The sequence below is a fragment of the Ostrea edulis genome, chromosome 4 (assembly GCF_947568905.1).
Source record: "Ostrea edulis chromosome 4, xbOstEdul1.1, whole genome shotgun sequence".
In the NCBI taxonomy this organism is placed as follows: domain Eukaryota; kingdom Metazoa; phylum Mollusca; class Bivalvia; order Ostreida; family Ostreidae; genus Ostrea; species Ostrea edulis.
In genome coordinates, this window is record NC_079167.1 from 38,988,933 (window position 1) to 39,005,468 (window position 16,536).

Genomic DNA, 16,536 nt, shown 5'->3' on the forward strand with positions numbered 1-16,536 from the left:
CCAAACGATCATCAACATGTAATTATTGATTATCAATAATTTTTGATATAAGTAAAAACAGTATACAGTGAAGAGTAATTCTTCAGTTAACACACTGTCATTGGTGGGATTTCAAGTTTCAAGTTTGTGAATGAAATGCAAACATGAAGTCACTGTACATTTGTGTACAATAGATGTCAGAACCCACTTTATGTCAATGCTCCTATCAAACCTTGACTGTTTGGGGTCAGTAAAATGCTATATTCATATACCATTTTGACAACAAATATATCAACTCCATACATGTTCATGCAGACAAATGAAATTGTCAGTGTCCTTTGCTTGCTGAACTGTGTTGAAATGCAAGACAGGGGGTGGCCTCATAAAAATGTCCAGGACCCTTGGCCTCTACTATAGCACAACACCTTATCTTGTGGCATAGATTAGTACTGAATTCTTTGCTGGCCATTGTTCTATAAACTGTACATCTTTATCTAACAAGTCCAAAGATTCAAAAGCTTACCAATGGTTATCAGGTCTGCTTAAGAAATTAGATAACAACAGTCACCCAAAGAGGCAACAGCTGATTGTCTCCCTTGCCAGTGAAGTAGTGCAGATTAAGTCACAGCTGATAGGGACCAAGCCTGTAAGAAAAAAATGATGATATATCAGGATTAATTAATAAGGTGCTTTGAAAATGATTGATAAGGCCATGGCATGCACACTTATATATAATTACAAGGTCGGTCTGTTTGATTTAGACTTTCACCATATAAAAAGGAAAAGTTGGGCATAAAGACACTTTATACATGTGAGCTGCTTTGATACATTTATAGAAATAGCAATATATGATCCAAAGACGACCTCAAAGTACAAAATCAAACATATAAAGTCTGCATATAGCAATAAAACCTCTATCAGGAGATTTTAATGACAGTGACATTTGGGATGTGGTATGAAAAGCACCAGCTTCTGTTGTGGGGTAATTGAGGTAATTTGTCCTACACCTGTACCTGTGTGTATTCAGAAACAGGTTGTCTACCCCAGTCACCTGCTCCCTACCCTACATCTGCTTAATGCAAGCTTTTGATCAAAGCTAACTATCCTTGAATCAGCTAGCTACAGTATATATATTCTTTCCAAAAAAAAAAAGCCATTTTTGTATTTAAAGAACTAAATTCCATTTTTGAGAAATATATGAGGGCATGAACTGTGGTGCTTCACACCAGCATGGTTCAGGAAAACCATTTGCACTTCATGAAAAGTATACTGGCTGTAAGTGTTGCAGTTCATACCCTCATGTATTTTCAAAAAATGTCATTCATTTCTGTCAGAATTCCCAGCCATTAAAACAGAGGTACTGTTATATCTATCAAGATTCAGATTCACACATGCATTGTTTACAACTGCAGCACATTGTATTATATAAATCTAAACAAACTTGCTTTTGATGACATGGAATCCTGGCCAGAGAGGGGAGAGAGATTGTCTTAATTAATTGCATCAAATGAACAAACACTCCTTTTCTCTCTTTCTTATACAACTTCATTAAAATATCATACTATTCCATTATTACCGGAATACCCCATGGGGATCCAGGTTAGAATAGGTCCTCAGTACCCCTTGCTTGTCATAAGACGTAACTAAATGGCAGGCAGTCCTTCAGATGAGACAACATAATATAAGTCTGCAGGTGTGACACGATAAAGATCCCTCCCTGCTCAAAGACCAAAAGTGCCAAGAATAGGCCTAAATTTTGCAGCCCTTCACCGGCAATGTTGATGTCTTCATATGAGTGAAAAATTCTCGAGCTGGAATTGAAATATCCTAGCAAGAGCCCAAGAGCTTCAGCAATAACTGAACAAATAGCCTAAAAATCTATGAACTTGAACCCATTTCTTGATTCAGCTATTCATTTGTCAATGTTTATTAATAGTATTTCAAGTAGAATTAAAGAAATGTCAGAAGATAACTGTTTTTCTTTTATTTCATAAAGATTGTTATAATATTGTGATATATTGCTATGCAAAATTTAATATTGCAATATATCGCAAAACGATTTTCGGGTCACAATACCCAGCACTATATAATACAATCAACCAACCTGTAAAATGAATGTACGAGCAAGCTCAATGCAGGTAATAAATAGAAATCTCTCTCAATTATACACTCTTTCACAATGAATATCATTTTTGCATGTTAATTTGTCATTAAGGAGAAGAATATCAGACAAGACAAAGTTCATGAATCTCATTAGTAATTTTAGTTTTACGTATTCAGACTAGAAACATGTTGCAGCCAAACCATTGACCTCTATAATGAAACTGGTGAATAAATTAAAAGTTCACGATAAATTGAATAGGTTTTATTCATAGACATTTATTTTGGTTATTAATGCATTATGATAAAGCAGTTCAAGAGTTTGTCATCATTAGTACATCCTCCGAGTCCTTAGTTTATATATCATACCGTGTGTCTAACCCTACAATAGACAGATTATCAAAATAGTACCGAGAGTTTGTTATCATTAGTACATCCTCCGAGTCCTTAGTTTATATACACTGTAGTTATATCATACCGCATGTCGATCCCTACCATAGACAGATTATCAAAATAGTACCATATCTAAAACCAACAGGGGCATAACCGTGTATATTTTGTTTATTTATATTAACAGTATGCACTCGTAACCCTGTATATTTCATTTATTTATATTAACAGTATGCACTCGTAACCCTGTATATTTCATTTATTTATATTAACAGTATGCACTCGTATCTACATTGTTGTCCAGTATCCACTTTGCAGTACAAGTTGGAGAAGTTTAAATAACTTGTTATGATACAGGCAATGGGATATTTTCTGTATAGTGTTACTTTGTTATGATACAGGCAATGGGATATTATCTATATAGTGTTACTTTATCAGATGGAGAGTTACAAAACATCACATTTTTCATGTATTGAACATAACCTGAACACACTTATATAGAACAACTCCGGTTTGTGTTTTTTACCACGTGCCTGATTGGTTGATGACAGTGAGTTATGTGATACTTATCAGGGACTATACATTGTTGTTTACCTTCTTACTAATTTATACTACTTTACATGTGGCTTAGTAACTACTTAAAATAATTAATTAAGCCCCAGACTGATTATCAACATAAATAATAGCTAATCTCTATTCCAAATCCAGCTTTAGTCCTCATTCCTGATGACCATTTAGTAGAGTTTAATCTTACAATATATCGCTCAATATGTCTTTAACATTTATTGAGCCAAACAGATTATGATCCTCATGAAAAATTAAAAGGACCTTTCCATTACTGTTGTTCATTTACTGAGACTTTAAAAAGTTTGATCCCTTATGTGGCATTTCACTTAGCAATTTTGAGTGGAGAATGTGCTCATAAAATACCATCACCTGAAAGTACAAAATGTGTGTGTTCACTTCAGCGGTCAAAAATCGAAAATGTGTGAAAAAAATTGCAATGCCATTGGTTTGCATGACCTGTGTTAACCTGCTCGATACAATCCGCAATATTTTGTTTTTGCCGGAAAGTTTTTCACATTTCGTTGAAATTTCTAAAATGTTTAAATGGATTTGTTTCAAGCATATAACAATGACACAATGCTAATGCAGCCATGTTGCCAATAAAGTTAAATACAAACTTTCAATAGTATCTACCTAATGATAAAGAGAATTTAAACTGTCAACAGAAAGAAAATGAGAATGAGAGAGATTGTGAGAGAATGCCCTGCATTTATCTAACAGACATTCAATATAAACAATATAGAAACTACATTTTAGCTACGATTATTTAGACTTTATTTAGACTCGTAAAATCTACAATTATTTAGACTTTATTTAGACTTGTAAAATTTCTTTTGGATTGGTAAAACCACAAAATCATCAATCCAAATGATAAAATTTTGTTTTCATAAAGTCTTGTTTCAATCAGAAGAAAGACTAATGACATACTTCCATCAAAGGAGTTTGGAGCAGGTGAGCTGAAAATACTAGATAACAAAAATTAAATGTCTGGTGAGTATGCATAGGTTGTGCAAAGTTGCAAGTGTCATGTTTTATCATCCAAGCAACATAGCATCTACAGGACATCAAACAAGTTAATACTAATCCCGAGCTGTCAGTGCATGTACAATCTCAGGTATTTCTGCTGTGATGGAGGTTGTTTCCCTCACCGAATATCTCCAGATAAAGGCCAGCCCCAGGACAGACAACACTAAGTTTAATGATTGACTGATCATTGCTTGCACACCTTGAGTGTGGAAAAAAATAAACTGGCAAAAGGAAGGAAGTCTGATTTATGAAATGTGACACAAATTGATCGAGCTATGCAGTGTATAAGTTGTACACTATTATCAAACCCAGGTGTCAATCATCGCACAGACATTAGATTTTATGCACCACTATAGCAAGCATTCTCTACTAACAATATTTACTACTGCATACCTATCTCCCACACAGAGAGGACAAAATAAGAACTTTGCCAAATTCTCTTTAAAAAGGCATAAAGACCCATAGTTGATGACATGGCGATGGGAAGTGTCCAGATTGTCCTGTGTTTTGAGGTCGTGTGACCCGATTGGCTAACACCTGCCCAATATACAGGCTAGAAACGTGACCAACGATTCGGGATTAAACAATCTCACTTGAGCAAAATAAATGTGAAACAAATATTAAGAAACGAATCATTGTGATGTCTGAGTAAATTCAGTGCATGATCAGCAAGTTTTTATAGTTGAAATTTAATCTCTGTAATGATACAAATTACCCATTGGACAATATCCTTTGCAAATGCATTTTCCGAATCAATACAAAAATATCTCTTCCTAATGATGATTGTCAATAATTGTCAAAGACTGCTAAATGTATGTACAGGTATATGCCATGGAATTCTGCATATGGATATGATTCTGCATTCTTATTTGCCGTGAACCCCCCAGCTTGTTTTCGTCTATACCCCATTTGTGGGGATCAGAATGAGAGCACTAAGAGTTGCTTCTCTGTCTATTTCCTTCATCCCGGACCTAACACTTAACTATCTCTACCTAAATCCTGGTTCTAGCAATCCACTGAAGAAGTAGATGGCATCTTCTAAGTGCACTCATTCAATGCAGCTTCCTTTCATGAAGAAGCATTTTGTATATGTATGTACCACTTCAAACGTCATTGTGGTCACTCAATAGTGTGTGTAGGTCAAGAGAAGTCAACTGAAAACTAAAGTGGTCTGATACATGTCAATACATATCAGGTTCAAATTGTTTACAAAGATCTGTTTCCTGTTTGAAATTCAGCTTCAAAAGTTCAAGGTGAATTGCACCTCTTTCAGGTTTAAGGTTATGTAATTTTCCAAGGCCAAGGTTATACATTCTCTTCTATACCAATTCCAAGGTCAATATTATACACTTTCTTCTATACTAATTCCAAAGTCAAGGTTATAGACTTTCTTCTATACCAATTTCAAGGTCAAGGTTATACACTTTCTTCAATACCAATTTCAAGGTCAAGGTTATACACTTTTTTCTATACCAATTCTAAGGTCAAGATTATACCAATTACACAAACAAGTTTATGCCTATTTTTCTGTAACCATGCAGTCTGTCCCAAGAGCACCAACCTGTTGGATATATCCAACAAATTTGGTCTTAAGTCTGTAAGATTAGGTTTAGGCCACACCAATTTGTAAAATAGTTCTTCGGATTTTCAAACAAAAAAAGTGAGGCAAGAGGGCGAAATTATTTTACAAATATTATTTTTAATTTTGGAGATAAAAATTATGAGGCGAGCGAATACAAGAAATATAAATATTTTTAATTGAATTAAGTGTGATTTTAAAAAGCGGGCGCCTAAAAATAAAGATCTAAAATCATCAGATATCATTTGTTTACCACATAAACTTAATATTTTTCAACTTTGTTGATAAAGTTTACAATAAATAAGAAGTATTCAGGTTTCAAAGACTTATTTTCTTTATACCTTATACATGTACTTTGCAACATTAACTGATAAGGTCTTTTTCAAGAATTTTATTTAAGTTTCATTTCTACAAACTTTCGATTCAGAGATATGCATATTGCTAGGGACACATCCAGTTTTGACGTTCATTGCAAATGCAATATCCATTGCATCGCTTTGAGCATTTTCTTGAATTTTGATAGGACATCACCAAACCTTTTGTGAATTTGTCGTTAACTGTCGGTCTGGTTTAAAATAGTCATCGATCAGTACCCCTTGCTTGTTGTAAGAGGCGAATAAATGGGGCGGTCCTTCAGATAGGACTGCAAAAACTGAGATCCTTGTCACAGCAGGTGTGGCACGATAAAGATCCCTCAGTGCCATAAGCGCTGAGCATAGGCCTAAATTTTGCAGCCCGTCACCGGCAATGGTAACGTCTTTCATGTGAGTGAAATATTCTCAAGAGAGACTTCAGTCAATATATAGGTTAATCAAACAATCAATCATACGCTGTCAATGTTCTCTAAATAGTGGCATCAAATAGCGCTTCAAAAGTTTCATCAGCTTCCAGTTCGATTCCAGCATAAGGAACAACTTCCAATCCAGTGTTATGAAGTATCGTACATATTAAGATAGACATCATGAATAACTTAACCGTATTACACTGTTAGGAAATTCCTCCAGAGCCCGCGCTTCTGTCATTTCTCAGCATATACATCAAGGTTATTTGTGCGCTTGTTGTAAAAACTAAAAAAAATATCTACGGATTTTTTTTAACACGCGGGCGGATATTATTTTTTGATAATATTATAATTTGGATTTGTTACAAATAGAAGCGGCGAATCCGACGAACTAGATTACAAATTGGCATGGCCTTAGATCTTTATATTCTTCATTCAATTCTCTAGACCTTTTATCTTGTACCAATAAAACTCTCTGTCTGGAACCACATGCATATATCTATGTATGCTGGAAGTCACATGCTGTGACAATGTCAATTACAATTCCAAAATAAGGCCACAATGACCTACTTTTGGGACATGATGCACCTTCCCCCACCATGATGTAACAACAGACCCCCCCCCCCCCCCCTTTCAATGCATCTGATAGTCCTAAAGCCTCACAGTGTGAAAGATAAGATCCAGGATACAAAAATTTTACAGACAGAAAGAAAGATGAACGGTTTTGAAAGCCTACACCTTAAAGCTGTATGATCCAATGTTCATGTATTATTTTTGTACATAATGATTTAAAGCAGATTAATTAGTTTTTAAAGTCGCAAGCATAGAAATGTTGAAGGAGAGATGGAAGCACGGTGCATCCATGGTGTTTAAGAGCAAGATCCAAGAACTAAATGCATGGAAGTCTGAAAAAGTTTCATATGGCAAAAACAACACCAATACGTTTGTAATTGGTGGTTGTCAGCAGTTACTGACCATGAAAAGAATACTTTCTACAAAGTAACACTTTCTACAAAGAAACAATTCTGAATGGTCTGTCTCTTTACATGTAATTTTGCTCATAAACATTCACTTCGTCATTCTGGACAATTGGGTTAAAGAAGAATAAATTACTCAACTTCATTTAAATTAGCATTATTCCGAGTTTGTTGGATTGGATGTTTATTGAATTGTTACTGTTGAAAAAAAAAATCTTTGGCCCAGCAAAATTTCAGTTGGTTCTGTGAAATGTTTCAGACTATCTGTCCAAACATCCCGTGTTAAATATTTTTTCACAAACACTGCATAACAATTCAAGGCTATACACTTTTCTTCTATAAAAATTCCAAGTTCAAGGTTATGCACTTTTTTCTTCAGTGTCTCAATACAATTTTTATGATATTTTAAGATCACTTGTAAACAGCTATTGTATCAATCATCCAAAGATCACACATATCGAACAATTAAGAAACTTTTCAGTATCAAAATGACAAAAAAATTGAATAACTAAAGGGATATGGTGGACTCTATTTTGATACTCATGGCCTTGACTAACTAATAACTATGATTGATTGCTTCAAGGTTTACCAAATGCAAAATGCCTTGACAGCTCATGTCAAAACAACAAAGGTCATGTCATTCGCTCTTTGCCCAATCAAAAAATAGGTTTGAACAAAATTGATTGTGTTGTTAGTAATTGGAAAAGAAAGGAGAAACATAAACCACTTCCATGTACAAAAATCAGATGCTTTACCACAGGAACACTATATGGATACCCCCCCCCCCCCCTAATCTATTTCATACTGTTGGCCCTGTCGGCAAATTTGATTTAGAAGTTGATGATGACTGAATGTTAATTTGTAAAAATTGTTAGTCCTGAAAGAAAGCTGAAAAAAATGCAAAATTCTGTTTCCATATAATTAAACAAAAAATCAAGAAGACAATGCATTTCTATACATGTTTCTTTTATACAGTTTTCTTGGAAATATAATTTGTGCTAATATGCCTGCCACTTCACTGCTCTGACTTTTCACAAAGGTGCAGTGACTACGGTATATACATCAGTGTATGTTTTTGTAATTATGAATATATATGGACCACAGTGAACAATTTTTGTTAAGACAAGTTTACTGAAGTAATTTTTTTTTTTTTTTTGAATTTCATTATTTACTTATGAATCATTTTAATAGATCAACAGGTCATGAATTTGCACGATCATGTCTTCATAATCTCTCAAGTAAAGTTATTGTTAAATATAGGCCTTCATCATAAAAACAGTGTTCAGTAAAAGGTCCCAGTTTCCTCTGGAAAAAAGTGGAAGGTTCCAGTTTCAACTGAAAAAAGGTGAAACTGTAAAATCTTGGGATTTGTGTGACAGTTAAATACAAAGACAATGTTCATTGTGTTTATATTTATGTCATGTAAAATATAACTGCTTTCCCAATTTTCCCCTTTTAATGCAAAATCTGCAACTAAAAGGGTACAGGATCCTGAACCAAAAAGAGTAAACTAATTCCTGGACTCATGCGGTGGGAAAAATCTACCACAAAGTACGATACTTTCTACAGGTATGTCATACGTTTAACAGTACCAGGTCTATATTGAAGAAAAGCATTACCATAGAATTCAATGTAACTTTCAAGTTTATATATGAAGACCATAGGTGACCCCCCCCCCCCCCCCCCTCCTGGATTCCCTGTAGGTCACAACCCACGCCTCAGGTGTCTGTAATTGAACCCGATATCTAACAGGGGACTGTAGAACTTGTGAGTCAATATATACACTGCACTCTTCTTAAGTAACTTGTTTGTGAACAAAAATCACACATTTAAGGACTTCTGTCTTTTCTTCACCTCACAAATCTGAAACAGAATCAGATTTAATGTGTCCCGATAATCACTAGCAGACATTTAATACAAAGTGACGATCTACATCACAGTTGTGAATGAACAAAGACCCCCAAAAATGCCCTTATCGTATGAGTGATCCCACTATTGGTAAGCAGGACACCATACAGATGATAGTGTATCAATGAAGAGGGTAGGCTATCTGTTCATCAGTATACAAGTATACCTTCACAAGACTTCTGCTACATTTACTGTCAAAGGCCAGGGAAGAGAAGACCTACACACTGGAATTAAGTGCAAGAAATCAACTATGTCCATTACGTCTATTGCCAGCTTCCATTGTCTGCCTGACTTGATCAGTGTGTATAATAAAACCCGATTTTAGATTTATTAAAATGATTGGGGGGGTTTAATCACAAAAAATGGAATAAACAAAAATATTGATGGATTTTAATCGGGTTAGTTGAACAAACACGTAAGGAATGAGGTATTGGAGTTGTTCTTTTGTGGGGTGTTTATAGATCTATACGTTGAATCTTGTGTTAGGTGTGAGACAGTCCACAACCAAGAACTTTAGTGCCATTGGCGACATTCCCATGACAGGAATTCACCCCTAGTTATGATAATCTGTCCATTCAAACCAAACAACCACACAGTGATTGATGAGAGACTATGGTCATCTAAACAAGGCCGAGCCATATATTTTACGCTGTCCTTTGAAATATAAAACATTCAAAATATGAATGTGTTTGATGCTTTCACAGTAGTTTATGATATGTAAAAATTGGAAAACCATATAAAATCACGTACACTACCATTATTGTACTATTTTATTATTTTTTTTCTGCCTGCTGATGAATTTGAGCAGGTCTCATCTCTAGACTGATTTACGACTTATGGATTTTTTCCCCCAATCTGATTTTACTCGCTATTGTCTCTTCCAACTGAACTAGGAGTCCAGATTGGTAACATTCGTTGACTGGGGTCGACAGATCTTCATGTTCATCAATATCGATGACCTTGTGTAGAATCTGTATGCTGTCTTGCTTTCACACCGTCTTGTAATGCTTCAGTTTGTGATGACATATATATGTTAGATATAGCTCTCCAGATTCTCACATTGATTCACCTTTATCATAAAACTGTTGGAGCAAAACAAAACATACATTAATTCCACTCATGAATTAACCCTCCTGAATTAACACAGCATGAAACTTTGAATTTGGACATTGACTTTGCTGCCATCTTTACATACAAAGGTAATGGCTTATGTACATTAAAGAATTGTGAAAATTTATACGGGGATATATCTAACAAGATTACCACATACAGAAAGGACCCCCTTAAAAAATAGCAATTAGTTCAACCTTTCACAAGTGAACCAAGAAATTCTTTTATTAATCTTGTCTTGAATACAACATATGATTGCTCACAATGACCTTGACTGCTGACATACAAATTCTTTTTAAAGGCACTTGGTATCTTTGTAACAAGTATGAAACTGAAAGCTCATTCAAACTCCTTGTCTGAGTTGATTGTCCTCTAAATACAAATGCAAAGATTTCTTTAAAAGCATTGAAATCTTTTTTAAAAAGCAATTATCATGAAATCATAAATATAAAATCATTTAAGAACCAGTTCCAAATGCATGATTTCTTGTATTTATCAATATATATTTTATTTTTCTTGGTAAAGGCTATATGCTTTTGATGTAATCTCTTTTCACTTAAACCCCTGAAACCCTATAATCTTACAAAGGTATGTGACCATGATACTATATATACAAACTCACAATTTAGTCAGTCACACTATATTTTCATTCAAGGTGTTGTCCCTTTGCACCTGACAAGTGCTGAAATAGTGTGGATTACCTATACTCATTAGACAGATAAAACACTGGTGTAGGCTAGGGGTCAATAAACTAGCCTTTAAATATACAAAAACATCAAAACATACTAACCTCTCCCCACTTTTATGCAATGCTCAACTGACTTTATTTCTTGTGCTGAATTAATTTGTATATTAATGATAAACATTGATAAATGTACATGTCCTTCCTTGCCTGGTTTGACAAGATTTCTTACACTTTTTCTGGTCCTAGAAACTTTTATCCAAATTTTACGATCTTGTCCAAACAAGTACACGACACCCAGAATGATAATGTAAACAAGCATGAAACTGGAAGCCACCATATGACATCCCAAATCATAATTGTCTAAAAGAATACACCCAACCATGCAATAATGCCTATCCACAACAAGTAGAATATTTTGTAAACTGATCACAGACAGCCAGAGTTCAATGTTCCCTATGGTCCAAGGTTATTTGGTTAAAAACAAAAGCTGTTCTCCAACTACAGAGCTAGATGTAAACAGTATCGTGGTAGAAGGCCGTCAGCAGGCCACAGTTTCACTGAGGCATCAAGACATGCTCGAGCACGGTAGCTTATCTGGAACCACACAAGCTCATATGATAAAATTCCAATTATTCAAGCAAGTTTTATATGCTTTAAAGCTATTGACATGTACATAATACAGCCATACAATTTTTGTTTTGGTATTCTTACAAGTTGCTTTGTTTGAACTATACTGTCTTTTTCATGTACTTCATTAATCAATACAAACATTTTTCGTCTGAGTTTACTCAAAGTAGGGAGCAATGACTTTGATAACATAAGCACATGCAATCTTGTTTTCAAACATGATTCACCACTTTGTGCAAATATTAAAGGTTAATTTCGGCAACCAAACTGAGAAAGTGGTCCTACAATGACCACACAAACTATGCACCTCACTGAACTTGACACAGATGTGAAAGGTTTTACGACTGTAACCAGTAATACTCTCTCAATATGTGAAAACATGTACAAAACAGCCATACAACACAATCTGTGACATAAAAGCTCCAGTAATTTCTAAGCTTACAATAGGCTATCAAAGAAGAGGTATTGATTTTTCTCACAAGTATACATTCAGCCATGGATTCATGCATCAGTTTAATATGTTAATCTGCTTGTCTGGCAGACTCCTTGGTGTTATGCATATTCACAGCAGACCCTTAGAGAAAACCATACAACACTGTGGCATACAAATAACTTTAGCTGGCATCTAAGCACAAGTCATTCGACAGTGTATTAAAACATGCAGATACGCACAAATCTTCTCCATATCATTTGTTTTATTTAGACTCCACACTCTCTCACATGACAAAAGGTTAAGAGTTTGAAACTCTTGTTACAAATAATATACATTTCTAGAACAAACGGTCAATGACAAGTCAACTGATGCAAGCGCTTTTAGTGAATATTCTAATAGTACCACTCACGTATTCAAGATAGGGAAAAAAGAAATACATTGCATGCAGTGCTCCCCCTGGACCAAAAGTCCCTTTTCCCATTTGTGCGGCACAAACCACAACCTTTTTTCTTTAAAACAACTATTTCCATCTTAATGATTATATAGTAATTTATTCAATTTTGATTAAAACCATGTCATATGTACACTATTCTACTCATAAACTTGTAGCCATCCAATACATAAAAAGAAATCATATTCAAATAACACAACCAGCATTTCCTTATGAAATGTTCAATTAATTTAATTATCAATTTGAACAAGAGAGTACAGATATCATGGATATATAGTATTGTATGCATTCATCATATATCATAAACTGTCAGCGCTACATATAAAAGTAAAGGCAATGAATGTTTCAAACACTGGCTTTTTGTCACAGAGCTGTCGATCACTTTTGAAATTCTTGGAAGCACTAATCTAGCAAATATAATTAACTACGTACTCAGATTTCGACCACTGACACGAGACGATAATGTTATAATGAGGAATACTTTAACTGTCAAACAATGGACCACAGCACCCATCCTATTACTCCGGCCACCTAGAGGTTCACCAGCAGCACTCTTACTCTGTTATCATATATATATAAAATTTTCATTACATTTCATTTTCATTGTGTATCATTCTATTTCATTATTTTCTATTACGGTAACCACAGAATCCCTAGCATCCATTGAAACTAACGCCACTCCCCTAGAAATAGCTCGACTCATTCCACTTCCATTTGAGGTTCACTAATTTACTTTTTGTCTATTCCAACTTAATCCAACACCATCATGTTTGTTACATAAATCGTTAGCACTCAATCATCAATACATGCATTCGAAAACAAAATGAGAGCAGATGAGGGCAGTTAAGTTAACAATACAGAATGGAATGTAAAACAAGTTACAGAACGAAAACAGAACCCAGCAGAGGCGAGGAAATTTTCAGGAAAGTAGCGATGATAAAATGTCTGAATTTCTTGGATGTGTGACAGATTTGAAAAAGAACCTGGTTTCATGTGTAGCCATGTTCCCCACCACATCGAAAAAAGTTGAAGCATAAAAGTCCTATAACTCCTGTAAAATTTGTTGAATCAAAATGGTGGTGCAATATTATCAACTACATATGCATGGTGACTAACAATCTTACAAAATTTGAACAAAATCCCTTGAGCGGTTTCAGAGGTTTTGTAACACTATAAGCAGTATTTTCGTTTACTTGAAAATCCATCCGAATTTTTTATTACGTCAAATCATAACAAATTTTGTGTACCGATCAAATGAATGGCATTAAATACATGTGATATATCAGCATTTCCAAGTGATTTTACGATTCAGTCAATTAGATAAAAGTTATGTAATGTTTCAGTAATGAATGACTTAAGTGACAACAGATTACTATATAATGACAAAAGATTAATATATATTTGAGTAAATGTTTTTTAGGAATCCTTCCGACCAAAATTTAGTCTCGGAACAAGTTGCTTGAAAAATGGCATTCTGATGCAGGAGAAGGGATGCTAACCAAGTCTCTTACTTGTAGGAATACCATCCTATATACACATTACACAATCATCGATTTTCTGCAGGCCCAAATTACCCGGGGCTATTGGTCTAATCCAAAGCGACCAGAAATTTCAAGTCGCACGTGCGCTGATTGAAATAACAAGAATTCAGGTGAAAAATCAAAACACAAGACATATTTTTACATTGCAATTTATTTCAAAAAAATCTTTTCCTTTTTTTTTCTTTCTCGCCACTTTTGAAAAAGATTCTTCATTGGCGAAAATGGCAAATCACTGCTCGAGCACTGATTGCATGTTTAAATTATAACATCTGTCTGTTAACTGATATAGCATATTTTTATCTTATTCATTCTAAAAACATGATAGACATGCTAAAAATATGATAATGAGACTTGCCAATAAGAAAGACACTGACTGCTGATGAGAGAAAAAATGGCTGTCCTTGATGTAAAATCTTATATCAACCATGCTAACTGATAGTATATATACATATATAAGAGAGTGATTCACATGCAATAAAACAATACGTGTGCATCAGCAAGTGAGTATAGTATACAATGGTGAATCCAATAGTGAACCCCGACAAGGAGTTGCATAAAAACCTGCTGCACTAAGGATGGGGTTACAAAGTAGCAATGTAACAAAGATCAGATTTCAAAAGATATCCATAAAGAGCTCCATAGCCAATGAACATGAAATGTCAATATGTAGAGAGACAATAGAGATGAACAAAACCAACAAGCCAGAATCGCCCTGCAAGTTTTCTCACACCATTTACTTTGTATGCCCTCTAATAACCAACTACCATCCCTTTTCACTAGATCTCCCGATAAAAAAAAGTTTCTTCACAGGATGGGTGCACGGTATGGTGAATAGGGAGGGAGAAAATGTGGCCACACAGAAAAATAGATTGGAAGGCATATCTCTTCTGGTAAACCTGAGAACCCTTGATTATGGGAAACTAAGTGTGATGAACTATAACGGTTAAACGGGTGCATCTTTTCCCAAAATTTCAGCAATACTTGAAGGGGTAAAAACATAAAAAGCCGATTTTGTTGCAGTTTGTACCATTTTCTAAACTTGTATCATCCCTTACTTCCTGTTATAAATGTTTGGATATTTCTTTCTCCCTCAATTATAAATCATGTCCATTACATAACACTGAAAACCTTGGTGTGATGTCAAATAGTGGTAGGAAGAGAAATGAAAAAACTGTCTATGACACATTACATCAACTCTTGTGTTTCTTGTGAAATAACTAAATTTATTACATCATTAACAACTTATTAGCATTGTTCTTGGAAAATATCCAAAAAATGAAGGGGGAAAAAGTCCACAAAATTAATTAAGCTACACATGCGTTTTAAGGTGTGTAGACGTTCCATATTTCACTAACATAAAACTTACAATGGAATAAATTAACAAATCACAGCCATTAACGTAAAGCACTGATGAAGTAAGAAATGCTTAAACCTAATGCATGAACTTGATACACTGGAAAGTCAGATTTTACGACTCTAAAAACAAACTGTCTCATCAAAAGTATGTAGTACATATCTTATTGCCAATAGTCTAGTAAATAATTACATCAAAATTACGATAACTTTTTATTTTTGAGATCTAAGACCCATCTCTATCATAATCTTTCACATGATGCACTTTTAATTTAAATTTCCACTATCATATAAATTTTACTGCGATTTCAATCTTCATCCGACTTTCACCTTTGGTACAAATCTGATGACAATATCTGAAAGCCCACATAGTCATCCTAAAAAAAACTTTTTATGAGAAATACGAAATATGAACTTATGATCACCATCAACATCATCGAGAAATTGAAAGTGAACAAACAGATTGCAAGATTGAAAACAAGTACTTCTTGGTAGAAACATGTATAATTATTCTAAATTACTTTCCCCAATTAAAAATCTCAATCACGAAATACACAAAAATGATCAAAGTTTAAAGATGTAGAAAATGAAAACCCCAGAGCAATTTTAAAAAAATAGATATATTATCATAATTGTCATTTGACAAGTAATAACTCACTTTGTTCAAATACCAAATGGTGCTAAATGATATGATTTTAAAAACTTATTAGCATTTAATTATCATTAATGTGTGAATTAATGTAATGAAAAAGTACAGATTATATATGTAAATGTTAAGTGGAGAGTTTTTCACTCTAACAGCCTACTTCATCAAGAAACCACTAGCTGTGTATTGATACTCATTACTCAAGGCCACAACGGAGGAAGCAGGAATGTAAGTTTTGTCCTGACCTGATAAACTTATAATCCAGGATAAGCCCCTACAAGGCAAGCTCTTCGTTATAAACGCCAGTTCTATTCAATTACGGTCAGCAACAGTATAATTTGGGGGATTATATTAGGTAGCATACTGACCATGTCACTACTGCA

At 34.4% G+C, this 16,536-nt stretch overlaps 1 protein-coding gene across 2 annotated transcripts in view; it reads right to left on the bottom strand.

Moving 5' to 3' along the window:
* LOC125669553 (transcriptional regulator Myc-A-like) overlaps positions 1–16,536 on the bottom strand; it is a 69,166-nt gene that overhangs the window by 13,065 nt on the left and 39,565 nt on the right. For both annotated transcript variants that reach the window (XM_056162590.1, XM_056162589.1), the window contains exon 5: positions 503–623. The gene's annotated coding sequence lies outside the window, so the exon portion shown is untranslated. The remainder of the gene's footprint in view (positions 1–502; positions 624–16,536) is intronic.